The following is a 14,799-nucleotide window of genomic DNA, read 5'->3' on the forward strand; positions in this document are numbered from 1 at the left end:
TTGAAGAAAAATGCTGAAGGTTCGACTCTAGATTTGTGTTTCAAAGGATGCAGAAACCAATAGAAATGTCACTGATCATTATTTTAATGTTCTTAGCCCTAATATGCAAAGAACGATCTATCTCTCATTTCAATCTCCCTTTTTCACTTAGAACTTCTCCCAAAGAATGGAACATGGTGCTTGGGTAGAGCGATTTTTGTTTATTTTTCAAAATTTCTTCCTTTTGATATTTCCATTACACTATCCTCATGCCTCAGTTATAGCAAAGTGAAACTCTTTCCCATAGGATTATACACCTTGTGAAAGCTGGAATCATATATTATTATTTTTGTAGGTAGTACTGAGTTTGGACTGGAATTCCTCAGGACTCTTTCTTATCATTTTCTTTTCTTTATATCGTACATGTTCTCCTTGGGGATCCCATTCACGCTCAAATTTTCAACTAATATGTAAATTATTAGTGAAATCAAAATATGTAAATAATCACCTGTCTTGCACTAAGCACCAGGCATTGTTCTCAGGATATTTAATTTTTGTGATAAGTTAAGACAGAGGAATTTTTAAACCTATTCTAAAGATGAGGAAAGTGAGGCATAGAGAGATTTAGAGCATTAACCAAGTTCTCATAGTTAGCAGCAGAACTGGAATTTGAGACCAGCAACCTGGTTGCAGAGTTCATGTCACAAACAGCCTGCTCTCCTGACTCTCTGATTTAAGTCTTGGTCCCAGTCCTTCAGCTCTAGCCTAGACTTCTCTTGTGGACACCTGTGACTATGGCTCTATTCACCAGATGTTCCATAATTACTCCAAATTCCTGTCATCAAAACTCAAACTCATTATCTTTCCTTGTAAATCTGTCCCCTAACTTACATTTCACAGGTGTCAGAAACATCAGTAGAATGTCTACCCTTTACCTTATATCTCAGGCCCTCTCTGAAACCTCTTTCCATCAACATGGTCATTGTTTATCCCTCAAAGTATTTCTTTAATCAGGAAAATACTAAAGACCAAAGAAAAATGTTAAAAAAAGGAAAAGATGACATGAACAGAGCCACGTTTACATAAAGAGCAGTTTAATATCTATGATTGTGTGTGCTAGCCAGTGGCTGTGTGAAAAAACCCAGTCTCCGTCAGCCTGGTGTTTAGAATCTTTCTCATGCTGTAAGATCTAAGAAGATAGAGGGAGCAGGTAAAGAAGAATTCCTCATGATAGGTGAGAAGTGCCTGGATTGGGGCAATGGCAGGTGAAATGGAGACATATCGGGTTGACTAGAATGTTTGTGTGTGTTTTCCCATTCGAATGTTTTGGCCAACCCAATAAAAACTAGAAATAAAGAGGAGTTGAAATTGATGAGATTTCACAGCTCCTTGAATGTTAGAGATGGAAGGGGAGGGTGGGAATGAAAGATGACTCTAATGTTTTGAATCTGTGTAGTTGAGACTGTGGAAGCGCAAATAATAAAAACGGGCAGTAAGTCCTGGAAAGGCTCTATCGTGTTGTGCATTTTGAGTTGGAGGTGTTGACATGATATCCAGAAAGTATTTGGAAAATAAGTATGAGAACTTTTGAGAGAAGTTGGAACTAGAGACAGAGTTGGGAGCCATGCACATGAATACATGGACTCGAAACCCTGAGCGTGGCTGAAATAGCCAAGGATAAGTGGGAATAGAGAAGAGGGCAAAGGGCAGTCCTTCCGGGACCAGCTACTTCTTGGGGGTTGGAGAAGGAGAGGCCGAAAGAGCAGGAGCAGTCCAAGAAGTAAAATCAGGATGGCAGAATGCCCAGGAGCTGAGCAAGCATAGATTTTTCCAGAGAGAAGAGAAGGTCAGAGTGGAGAAATGGAAGGAAAGAAGCTTCCTTTCTATATAGGAGGTGATTAGTATCTATAAAATGAGGAATCTGTAGTCGGGCTTCCCAGATGGTGCTAGTGGTAAAGAACCCACCTGCTACTGCAGGAGACATAAGAGATGAGGGTTTGATCCCTGGGTCAGATAGATCCCCTGGAGGAGGGCATGGTAACCCATTCCAGTATCTTGCCTGGAGAATCCCATGGACAGAGGAGCCTGGCAGGCTACAGCCCATAGGATTGCAAAGAGTCAGACACGACTGAGTGATTAAACATGCATGCACAGGGTAGAGCTATCACAGGTATAAAAGACTATTGAGTTGGTTTCTGTCATATATCAACATGAATCAGCCATAGGTGCACATGTCCCCTCACTCTTGAACCTCCCTCCCACTCCCCCACCCCATCCCCTCCACCCCTCTAGGTTGTCAAAGAGCACTGTAAAGCAATTATCTTCCAAACAAATTGGAAAAAAAAAAAGGCTATTGAGAAATAAGCCACTCCTTATAAACTAACTCTTTGGAGAAGATTGGCTGTGAAAAGCAAAGTATAGTGTGGGTAGTTCAAGGATCTGGCTCTACTCAGAGCACATATTCATTTTATTTGCCATTAATTGTTATTTAGTTTAGCTTGCAAATCTCCTTTACTCCCTTTGGTAGTATGGGCTGATGGAATTCCTTTCTATGTGTGTTTCTGTAGAGGCTGATGGTTTCCCAAGTTTATAATGGATCTCCATCAAAGACACACAGGGTGGGTGTTAGGCCAGCCTGGAGAAGTTGCCTGGAGAATATGTTATAAGGTTAATCCAAGGGAGAAAAAATTACACAGCTTTCTCTTTCCTACTGCAGACAGCAGAACACAAATATTTTGCTGCCAAATCTCTGCTTTTCCATGATTTTCTCTTCAGGTTGTATATTTAGGGTGACCTTTTGTTGCCCAGAATTTTGTATTTCTCCAAAGTGATTTTTTTGCCCAGGAACTCAGTTTTTCTAGGTGCTTGAAAATTGCTTGGGGGTGTGATTTTATGTAATTGTGCTTTTCTCCATAGAAAATGTCATAATGGAGTGAAGATGTTATCATACTTATTACGTTTAGTTTCTCAGTGTTGAGAAAATGGATACTGCCTATTTTACCTACTTTGGTTGTGATTCAAAGTATCGCTAAATAAATGAGTGAATAATGAACATTTTTTTTTTTTTTCTGTTGGAGATTGGATAGTACTACAGACTTCATGGTCCCATCATGGGCTTCCATCATAATAAAAACGAACATTAAAAATAACTGGTTTAAGATATTCCTTGTGTTTCTTGGTCCTTGAAGAGGAATAAATCATCCTGCAAAATCACACACATACAAGGTAGCAATCTTCAACATGGAAAAGAGAAAGGCTTTAGGCAGCCAGGGGTAGATGTTACAGACCAGAGGAACAAAGCTGCACCAAGAGCCACAGACGAAGTCAAGTTATTTTGATCCTTTCCTTGTAATTTAATGAATGGCATTATTTTGTGGCATAATGATCAAATAGACTGAAACAGCTGAAAATCACCTAAAGAGATAATTTCTGTTGTTGTTTAGTAGCTAAGCCATGTTTAACTATTTTTTACCCCCATGGACTGTAGCCTACCAGGCTCCTCTGTCCATGGGATTCTCCAGGCAAGAATACTGGAGTGGGTTGCCATTTCCTCCTCCAGGGGATCTTCCCAACCCAGGGATCAAAACCGGGTCTCCTGCATTGACAGGTAGGTTCTTTACCACTGAGCCAATAGGCAAGCCCCAAAAGATATTACTGTATTTCAATTAAAAAGATAAAATCTAATTTTGCACTTCAGATAAATCTAGTGATACTATTAAAATAAAGCCAAAAATCAGGGAGAAAACCTAGAAATGATATATGAGTATCAAATGTTTGTAATTTTTTCTGAAACCCATGTTTTTAATAGGAAGTGGGTCTGATTTTACTTCAGGGATTAGGTTCTAAAATCAGAGTGTAAGGCAAATTTATCCTTGCATGCATGCCTGTATGCTCAGTCACGTTAGTCATGTCCTATTCTTTGTGATCCCACGGACCGTAGCCTACCAGACTCCTCTGTCCATGGGATTCTCCAGGCAAGAATACTGGAGTGGGTTGCCATGCCCTCCTCCAGGGGATCTTCCCAACCCAGGGACTGAACCCATGTCTCCTGCGTCTCCCTCATTGCAGGTGGATTCTTTACTGTCTGAGCCACCAGGGAAGCCCTAAAAACTCCCTAATTGCTCTTAAAAGGTAAACTTCTGTGATTTCTCAGAGTGCCTTGGTCACGGCCTCCCCATCCTTAAGTAGCACAATCTAAGGGCAACTTTAAATAGGGGACGAACACAGGGGGACTCTCTCTCACACTTAAATTCCCATAAACAAAATGTGCCAGTCTTGATCTTTGCTATAAAATAGAGAAATTCTTTCTCTGTGTTGTGGTTATTTCTGTCCAAAAAGCAATTGCACTTCTATGCCATCCTTCTATGATCACCAAGTAAGAGGCTCTGTATATCAGCTGTACTCTTGACTAAAGTTGTCATGAGAATATATGACTGAGGAGAAAAACGAAATTGCTTTTTGAGTTATGCCCCAAAACTCAACAGAGATGTCATAAGAGTTTAGGGTTTATAGTCTCAATGGTCACTTCCTTTGCATCTTAAATTATATGTGGGGTAGGCCAGTGGATGTGTTTCCCAGGTGGCTCAGTGGTAAAGAATCTGCCTGCTGATGTAGGAGACCTGGGTTTGATCCCTGGGCCAGGAAGACCCCTTGGAGTAGGAAATGGCATCCCACTCCAGTATTCTTGCCTGGAGAATCCCAGGGACAGAGGAGCCCGGTGGGCTGCAAGCTGTAGAGTCACCAAGAGTCAGAACCGACTGAGCAATTGAGCACTCACACATGCACAGATCAAGGAATATTTATTGAATGTCCATTTCGTGTCTTTAGCCCCTTTCAATATGTAACCTCATTCTGTCCTTAAAATGTCACTATGCCATTCCTTGTACATGTGAGAGATTGAGGCTTCAAGTGTCCAAAGTCAAATTATTAATAAGAATCATAGTTAGAATTTGAACTCACAGCCAACAGATGCAAACACAGGTATTTTAACTACTCTTCATTATAGAGTCTTCTCTCACTTTCCACAGAATGTAACATTATGTAATATTTTTCTTCTGTTTTAAGAGCATTTATATGAGTTTTCATCTGCAGCTCACAGTCTTCATGATTTTGGCAACTTATAACTAGTTGGGAAGGCTATAAAACTTTTCATTTTACTTATTTTATTTATTTTAAATTACTCTTTGTTAAAGTATAGTTGATTTTCAATGTTGTGTTAGTTTCAGGTGTACAATAAAGTGACTCATTTATACATGTACACATATTCATTTTTTTAAGATTCTTTTCCCAGATAGGTCATTACAGAGTATTGAGTAGAGTTCTTTGTGCTATACAGTGGGTACTTATTCGTTATCTATTTTATATATAGTAGTATGTATGCATTAATTCCAATCTCTCTATTTATTCCCCTGACCCTACTTCCTCCATAGTACCATAAATTTGTTTTCTACATCTGTGACTCTCTGTTTTGCAAATAGGAATTGTTCAAAATCCTGAAACAACCACCTAAATTGTCTCTACTGTCTTCTTAGGATCATTCAACAGAGAAAGAGCAGTGTTATCATAATATAGGTTGAAAATGAAGCCATGAACTGAGATTGTTGTTTCCAGGATGGTCTTCCTCTGGTGGGAATAAATATTGTGGTCTAAGGAACAACTGGGGCCCAGAGGGGTCAAGGGCCAGGTGGGTCTAGAGAAGGGAGGTTCTGAGATGCTTGCCTGAGAGTAGAGGTGGCTTGAAGAGAGCCTGAGATGCTGTTTGGTTGGGCTAATTTAGCAGGTGTTTATCTGCATAGAAAAGTCATTGTAGGACTTATTGTAGATGCACAAAAGTCACTGGAAAAAAGGGAAAGGTCAACTGAATTAATATATTCATTAACTTGGTAAACATTCATTTTTGAGTCTTGTGTACAAGATCATTTTGTTCCTGTGCTCTGAATGATTCAGAGAAAAACAAGACATATTTTTTTTAGAGTTGGAAGTATTAAGTATCTAATAATGATTACTAGATAGTAACTTCAAAGTGCTTGGGAACATTTTTTTTTGCATAAAAAAGAAATTTTGCTATGCCAAGGGGCTTATTATTGAACCAATTCAATAGAATTTAAGACTTTCATGGAGAGAGTCAACCAATACCTTTGCTTTTCATTTTTATTTTTTATGGAAACTTCCAGCCCAGTCCTCCTGGTTGGATTTCATTTTGTCAGGTTCATATTCTGCCTTATCAAGTGAATCTTCCCCAGCTCCATGGTGACAGACAATTCAGAGAGGGAAATATTTTGGGTCAAAGTTTGGGAACACTTGCCTCATATAAATTCAGTTAAAGCACAGTTCTTCTAGATTTTAAAGTGCGTGTTTTCAATGAAAGAAGTGTAACTCACATGCTTTTAGCCCCTTACACTGTTAATCAAAATGTCATTCTAGAAGAACAGTTTGGAGTCTAAAGAATAATTTCAGTTTTTAAAATAAGGATGATTTTTAAAAATGGAAGGTCATGATAGGCTGTGGGCATGAAATCTGAAAATAAATATTGTTAGGGAATGTTTGAGTACTGTCATTAAAATTTTTTTTCTTTTATTCTTTATTTTTAATTAAAAAATTTTCCTTGCTAGTCCATTTATTCATTGATTTCCCCAATTTTATTGAAATATAATTGACATATAACATTATATAAGTTTAAGATGATCTGATATATATATCAAATCATGCATATGTTTGTATATATCACACACACACACACACACATATATATATACACACATATATGTGTATATGTTAACTGTGGTGTATATATACACCACAATTAAGTTTAGGTAAAATTCATCACCTTTCTTTCTCATTTAGTCATAGAGGAAACATGGGCTTTCCAGGTGGCACTAGTGGCAAAGAACCCACCTGCCAATGCAAGAAACAAGAGATGCAGGTTGAGTTTCTGGGTTGGGAAGATCCCTTGGAGGAGGGCATGGAAACCCACTCCAATATTTTTGCCTGGAGAATCCCATGGACAGAGGAGCCTGGTGGGCGATAGTCCATGGGATTGCAAAGAGCTGGACATGACTGAAGTGACTTAGCATTCATGCATGCAGATAAGACATAAGGAATGGCTCAAAAAGTAAAATCAAGTTCCATATAGTTTTAGTAAGCATAAAATACACGCTCTCTCCTCAATGTTCATAGCAGCATTATTTACAATTTCCAAGATATGCAAGCAAACTAAATGTCCATTAACAGATGAATGGGTAAAGAAGACATGGTGTATATATACAATGGAATACTACTCAGTCATAAAAAAGAACAAAGTTTTCATTTGCAGTAACATGAATGGACTTGGAGTGCATTATGTTAAGTGAAATAAGTCAGACAGAGAAAGACAAATACTGTCTGATATCACCTATATGTGGAATGTAAAAAAAAATACATACGAGTATATAATAAGTAATGTAACATAAAAGTAATGTAACATAAAAGAAGCAGACTCACAGATATAGTGGTTACCAGTGGTGGAAGAGGGACAACATAAGGATGGGAGAGTGGGAAGTACAGACTGTTGGGTGTACGATCGGCTCCAGCAGGTATTGTACAATATGGGAAATGAAGTATATATTTTGCAAAAACTATAAATGAAAAGTAACCTTTAAAAATTATATAATACCTAATTCTTTTTGGACTTCCCTGGTGGTACATATGGTGGATGGAAGTCTGTCTGCCAATGCTGGGACATGGTTCAATCTCTGGTCTGGGAAGATTCGATATATTGCAGAGCAACTAAGCCCATGCACCACAACTACTGAGCCCGTGTGCTGCAGCTACTGAAGCCTGTGCGCCTAGAGCCTGCACTCCTCAACAAGAGAAGCTACCAAAAGGAGAAGCCATGCGCCACAAGGAAGACTCAGCACAATTTAAAAAAAAAAAAAAAGTAAATTGTATAAAAAGCAGAGAAAAATCAAAATACATGTGTTTTCTAATTATGTTAACTGAATTAATATATACACATACAATTCTCAGAATAATGCCTCATATATAATAAACAATCAAATGTTAGTTACTATTGATGAAAGTTGCTCTGTCATGTCTGACTCTTTGCAATCCCATGGAGTATACAGTCCATGGAATTCTCCAGGCCAGGATACTGGAGTGGGTAGCCATTCCCTTCTTCAGGGGATCTTCCCAACCCAAGGACTGAACCAGGTCTCCCACGTTGCAGGCAGATTCTTTACCGAGTGAGCCATCAGGGAAGCTCTTTGTGGCTATTGCAACTCACTTTATTAGTGTTTTCTTTGTCTAAAGAACATAAAACCTTAAGATATTCAGTATTTAGTGCCTCGGACTAGAATTTCTGAACTTCACTACCACTATTTCATTACCACATGGAGAAAGAATGTATTTGGAGTTCAAGTTTGTTCAGATTCTCAACCCAAGTTCACCTATGAATTTGAGCACCCTCTTTGGAGAAAGGAATAGCAACCTACTCCAGAATTCTTGCCTGGAGAATTCTACAGACAGAGGAGTCCCTTACAGTCTACGGGGTCACAAAGAGTTGGACATGACTGAGGGACTAACACTTTCACTTTCACTGTGTGCTAGGGTTTGGGTGTACAGAGCTTATGCAACTAAGTTGCTTCAGTTGTGTCCAACTCTTTGCAACCCTATGGAGTGTATGTAGCCTTCCAGGCTCCTCTGTTCATGAGATTCACCAGGCAAGAATATTGAAATGGGTTACCATGCCATCCTCCAGGGAATCTTCCTGACTCAAGGATTGAACCTGAGTCTAATGCAGCTCCTGCATTGCAGGCATCTTCTTTACCACTGAGCCACCAGATAGTGCTTATAGTCTTATACTTAAATAGCTTACAATATAAGTGGAGGAGATGGATTTTTAAGCAAATTGAATATGATGGGATGAGTACTAGAATGCAGTATTAATCTGTTGTGGGAGCCAGAGTAGAAAGCAGCCTGGAGAGGTAGAGAAAGGTTCTCTAGATGAGATGGCATTTGATCAAAGTTTTAAAGGATGAATAGGAGTTGCCTCAATTTCTCAATCTGTAAACAGAGGCAGTTGGACAGGATTCATTATGATCCAAACTTCCATGATTCAAATGCTGTGGATCCCTCTTGGTCAGCCATAAGGGGTATTGGCATTGAGCTTTTGCATTTTGATTTTTGCATAAGGCCTTATGTGCACAATTCTTCAGCTCCTCTGTCCATAGCAGAAGCATTGGTTGACTGCTCAGCTGTTCTGCTATCCTGCCAGATAGCTGAGCTTTGAGATTTCAGGACAAAAAATCCACACAACTGGCTGAATGTTGCACTTTTCATCAGGATATTTTGGCACCAGGTAGACAATAACCATGGACGAATTTCAGGAATTTGAGTGATTTGGATTCAGTACAGAGAAAATAGCTTCAACTCTGATTTGAAGTGAAGCTCAATCCTCCTAAGCCAAAAACATAGCCTTTTTTCTTCCAAGTGGTCTAAGATGTTCATTAGCCCTGGCTTTGGTCCTGGGGTATTTTTGTAACGAAGTCGGCTGAAAGTTTGTAGGACAGATGGCGTTGCCATCCTTCATGGGCTATAGAGGAGAGCAGAGCTGAGTTGGAGACAGGAAGACAGAAAAAATCTAAAAAGGAAAAATGACCAAAATGTCACTTGAGTGATTATATAGTTGGGTTCAGTTCTGCCTTAACAAATCCTTAGTAGCGTAGTGGCATTTTTTAAAAACAATTTTATTGAGATAAAATGTATACATTTTGCAGTTCTTTGAATTTTGTCAAATGTATGCCCCCAAGAAACAATCCCATAATTAAGATATAGAATATCATCATCAGCTCCCAAAACACTAGACTCCTTCACATCCTTCCCCATCCAACATCCCAGCCTTAAACAGCCATTAATCTGCTTTCAATCACTGCAAATTAGATTTGTCTTTTCTAGAAATTCATGAAAGAGGAATCACACAGTACATGCTTTTGTGTTTGCCTTCTGTCACTCAGCATGTTTTTGAGATTCATCCATGTTATTGGGTATATCTGCAGTTTTTTCCTTTTAATTGATCATTAATATTTCATGGTATGGAATACCACATTTGTTTACCCATTTACCTATTCATAGACATTTGGGCTCTTTCCAATTTGGGATGCTTATTACTCAAGCTGCTATAAACATTCATATACAAGTCTTGGTGTAGACATATATTTTCATTTCTCTTTGAATAAATACTTATGAGTGAAATTACTGGCCTGTAGGTGATAATGATTTGTTATAACTATAAAAAATTGCCAAACTGTTTTCTAAAATGGCTGTGCCATTTTACATTCCCCCTAGCAATGTTTCAAGAGTTCTAGTTGTTCTATATACTGTTAACCTAGTCGTTAAAATTTTCTCTCTTCAAGTAGGTGTGTAGTGGTTTTACATTGTTGCTTTAATACTCATTTCTCTGATGATGAGTGATTTTGAGCAACAATTCATGTGTTTAGTGGTTATTCATATACTGTTATTTGTAGAGTCTTTGCATCTTTCCTGTAGTGGTTTTGAAGCTTTTACATGGCAATCACGTGGTTTGATGAATAGGCTTTGAGCCACCATGGTGGGTGGATTAAGTTTCACTTAAGATCGTTTGAAAAACAAGTTTTCATGGTTAAATGCAAAATTTGAAAACCACTGGTTTAAAGCACAATTGCAGAGAAGGTAAACTTGGCTTCTCGTGTTTCCATTCCCCTTTCCCTCGAGGGCCTGCACGGTAAGTAGCAAAGTGGTATTCTAGGCACTGTGGAGGGCGCAAGACCTAGAGAGAGGAAGCCTTGTATGGAGAGAAGTCTGCCCAGGCTATGCAGTCCTTTTATATCCAGATTCTACCATCTGTTAGCTCTGTCAGCTTGGGCAAGTTATTATCTCATTTGAGCTTATAGTTTCATCAGCTGTAAAATGGGATTAATAATATCTGAGTTAGGTTATTCTGAGGATAAACTGAAAGAATCAATGTAAAGTTTCTAGAAGCATGGCCAGTGAGCAGTAACTCTGCCTCAGCTGTTGATTTCCTTCTCTTTCTCCCTACTCCTACACGTGCTTTATTTCTCTCTCTGTATTTTAGGGTCTCAGGATTCCTTGCCATGGAACTCCATCCTTCCCCAGCCCCACCTTCAGAGGCTGCACAGTACGTAGCAAAGTGGTGTTCTGGGAGTAACACTTCCTCCCAGGGAGTAATTCTTCCTCCATTCCAACATTCACCTGTTTGTATTTTCCTCTCCCCAAGTTCTGATGAATGCGTGAGTAGCTAATCTGATAAAACATAATTTCTCCTAAGGTGATAATGGTTGCTAACATCTCAAGGTTTTAGTAAGTGTCTAATCGAAGGAGTAAGACCAAAGAAGAATGAATCACAGGAGAATATGAGGCCTGTGGAAGGCTGATTAGGGTGGGCAATGTTTTTGGTATGGTTGACCTCCCCCAGAACCCCGTAAATCACATTACATACGTGGTTTTCTCCAAGGAGTTTACCTGAACTTGGATATTTTCAATTATTGGATTGGCCAAAAGGTTTGTTCAGGATTTTCCCATAACACCCTATGAGAAGAACAAACTTTTGGGCTAACATGATAATTCATTCTTTTCAAGTTTTTCCTCACCATTTATGTAAAATTTTTCCCACCATCTCCTAGGAAGTGAAAGTGAAAGTCAGTCATGTCTACTCTTTGTGACAGCATGGTCTGTTGCCCACCAGGCTCCTCTGTTCATGGGATTCTCCAAGGGGCCATTTCCTTCTCCAAGGGATCTTCCCAACCCAGGGATTGAACCCAGGTTTCCTGCATTGTAGGCAGATTCTTTACGGTCTGAGCCACTGGGGAAGCATGTATCTTCTAGGAAGCCAGATACATATGAATGAATTTACTAGCAAAGTAATGGTACTTTAACAAAGATCCTGTTTTTCTCTAAATTTATATTTTTACCGTATTCCATTACTTGTTGATTGCTTGTAGTTTCCTGGACTATTTCATAAAGATTTTAGGACTTCTGATAAGACTGTTACTATCTGTAGTTGCAGCAAAATCCTGACTGAGTAGGCGGACCTAATACAGGTCCTCTGGGTTGTAATTTGGTAATCCATCTGGCATGTAGGTCAACAAATACACAAGGGAGATTTGGATGGTGATCAGCTCTACCTCTAAAATGTTGTGAAATATTAGACTAATAGAATATTATGGCTGGAAGAGCCTTAAAAAACAGTCTAGCCCCATGTCGTTTTTTAGATGAAGGCATATGTTATTTTGATTACAAAGTAATTTCTTGATGAAAGTTGATCTGTTTCATTGGTCATGATGTTGACCTGGATATCCCTTCTGCTGACTGTATTCTGAGACACTGATTCATTCATTTCTTGGATGTCACTTTTTGTAATTAAATTCACCACCTCTGATCCTGGTTACTGCTAGTTTGTTAGTTTTGTTAACACATCTTCTTTTTCTATTGCTTTGGGAGTCAGAGAGTTCTGCAGACTATTAGCATTATGCAAATAAAACTGTTGTGCTATGCACTATAACTTTCAGGTCCTTAAGTGAGCTAGCTTCTTTCTTGCCAATTTATTTCTAAGGACAAGTAAACAAATACCTAAAAAAACATTTACAGCTTCCATGAGACAGCTGTCAACGAATAGATTCTTACATGGAAACCTTATCCACTTAAAGAAGTGTTTCCCCAGATGATGGGAAAAGATTGCCTCCAAACAAGGTAGCTCGACCGACATATATCCAAATTATCCCAGTTGAATATTCCTGGAAAACTCAGTTCTATTCTGAGAATGAAAAGCTAGAAGAGAAAGTGCACAGAGGGTTTGGCACTGTCTGCTCTCATCTGTCACATTTGGCAACTCCTCACGGACCACCCTTCAAAGTCTTTGAAGAGTGGGCTTCCCTGTGGCTCAGATGGTAAAGAATCCGCTGCAATGTGGGAGACCTGGGTTTGATCCCTGGGTTGGGAAGGTCCCCTGGAGAAGGGAAAGGCTACCCATTCCAATATTCTGGCCTGGAGAATTCTATGGACTGTGAGAATTCTATGGACTGTGTCATCCATGGGATCGCAATAAGTCAGACACAACTGAGCAACTTTCACTCACTTCACATGGATCACCCTAAACAACTTTGAAGTGTTAAAATGTCCTTCCTAAAACAGTTTACATCTCCATCCATTGAATCAACCTGGTCAATATCAAGTCTTCACTGGAAAAACAGAAGGCAGCTCAGAAGGGCGCAGCACTGGCAAGGCATGAGGTTACGATGGCTTGGAACTAGACAGAGGGAGTGATGTTCTGAAAGATGAGGAGGCAACACCTGAGTGCTGGGACTGTGCGAAGGGACTAGAATTTTTAGGTGAAGATTTTAAATTCAGCTTTTAATACTCAGGAACAGCAAAAGAAGATATGCAAGTGTGCACACATGTCCAGTTTGGTTTCCCCTTGGCATTCTGGCTAATGGTATCTGCCAGGAGTCCCTCTTATTCATATTCTTCCTCCTTGGTCTTGTGTGATAGGGGCTATGCTGTCCTGTTGTCATGCTCTTGTCTTGTCATAGAGGCAGCTGTTTTCCCCATGGCAGAGGGAGTTTGCATTTTTTGTTTCATATTGTGTTGAAATCCTAGAGAACCCTAGGGGAGAGAGGTTCCATGAAGGCAGAAGCTGTTGATATGTAGCCAGCCATGAAAAATAGGTACTCAGGATATGAGGAAATTTACAGGAAAAAAAGGCTGGAAATTACAACCGTAAATTAGCTTATAAAGTGTGATCATGCATGCTTATCATCTAGCACCGAGAGAGCAGCAGGAGAGAAAAACACAAAATATTTTTTAAACCTCCAAACTTGGAAAGGCTGCAAATTCAAAGAACATTGTGGGGAGATTATAACTGAGTATTGAATATTGAGAATTGCTTATAGAAGTTCAAAAGGAAGCCTGGTTGAAAGGAAAAAAAATTTCTTTGGGGATTTGCATTGACATTGACTTTTTTTTCAAAAAGGAAAAAGCCTGAAGGGCTTGTTCAAGTTCATATTGCTGAGACCCATCTTCCAGAGTTTATGATTCAGTACTTCTGAAGTGAGGTCCAAGAACCTGCATTTCTAACAAGTCCCAAGGTAATACTGATACTGCTGACTTAGAGGACCCCACGTTGAGAACAGGGTCTTCCTAGGTGGCACCAGTGGTAAAGAACCCACCTGCCAATGCATAGAAATAAGAGATGTGGGTTCGATCCCTGGGTCAGGAAGATCCCCTGGAGTAGGGCCTGGTAACCCACTCCAGTATTCTTGCATGGAGACTCCCATGGACATGGGACTGGTTGGCAATAGTCTATACAGTGGTAAAGAGTCGGACACGGCTGAAGAGACTCAGTGTGCACACATGCACCTTGAGAACAGCTGATCAGTGAATTCTATTATTTCACTGAGGCAAAGCCCAGAGAGGTTAAATTGTTTCATTTTAATAATATGGCCAGAGTCACAGGGCTAGATCTCAGTAAACAAAGATGAGACCCACATCTGTGGACTCCAAATCCATAAGCATTTATTTGATAAGGTAATTCTAGAGAAAATACTTAGTATCTTTAAAATAGAAATTTATGACTTCTTATTTCATCCTTATGTCTCAAAATGTATGGTAACCAATGGTAACAACACATTTCAGGCCAGCAAATGTGTTCAGTGGAAGAGAAGAAGTGGAATCTAGTCTGAGGCAGAGGCTGGGGCAGAGTCATGGGAGGGTCCTAGGACCTGAATTCTGCGAGTTGTATTTTTATTTGCTTATTCTATATATTATATGTCTCCCCTAGCTAGAATGCAAGCT

This window comes from Budorcas taxicolor, chromosome 2 (assembly GCF_023091745.1).
Source record: "Budorcas taxicolor isolate Tak-1 chromosome 2, Takin1.1, whole genome shotgun sequence".
NCBI classification, from domain to species: domain Eukaryota; kingdom Metazoa; phylum Chordata; class Mammalia; order Artiodactyla; family Bovidae; genus Budorcas; species Budorcas taxicolor.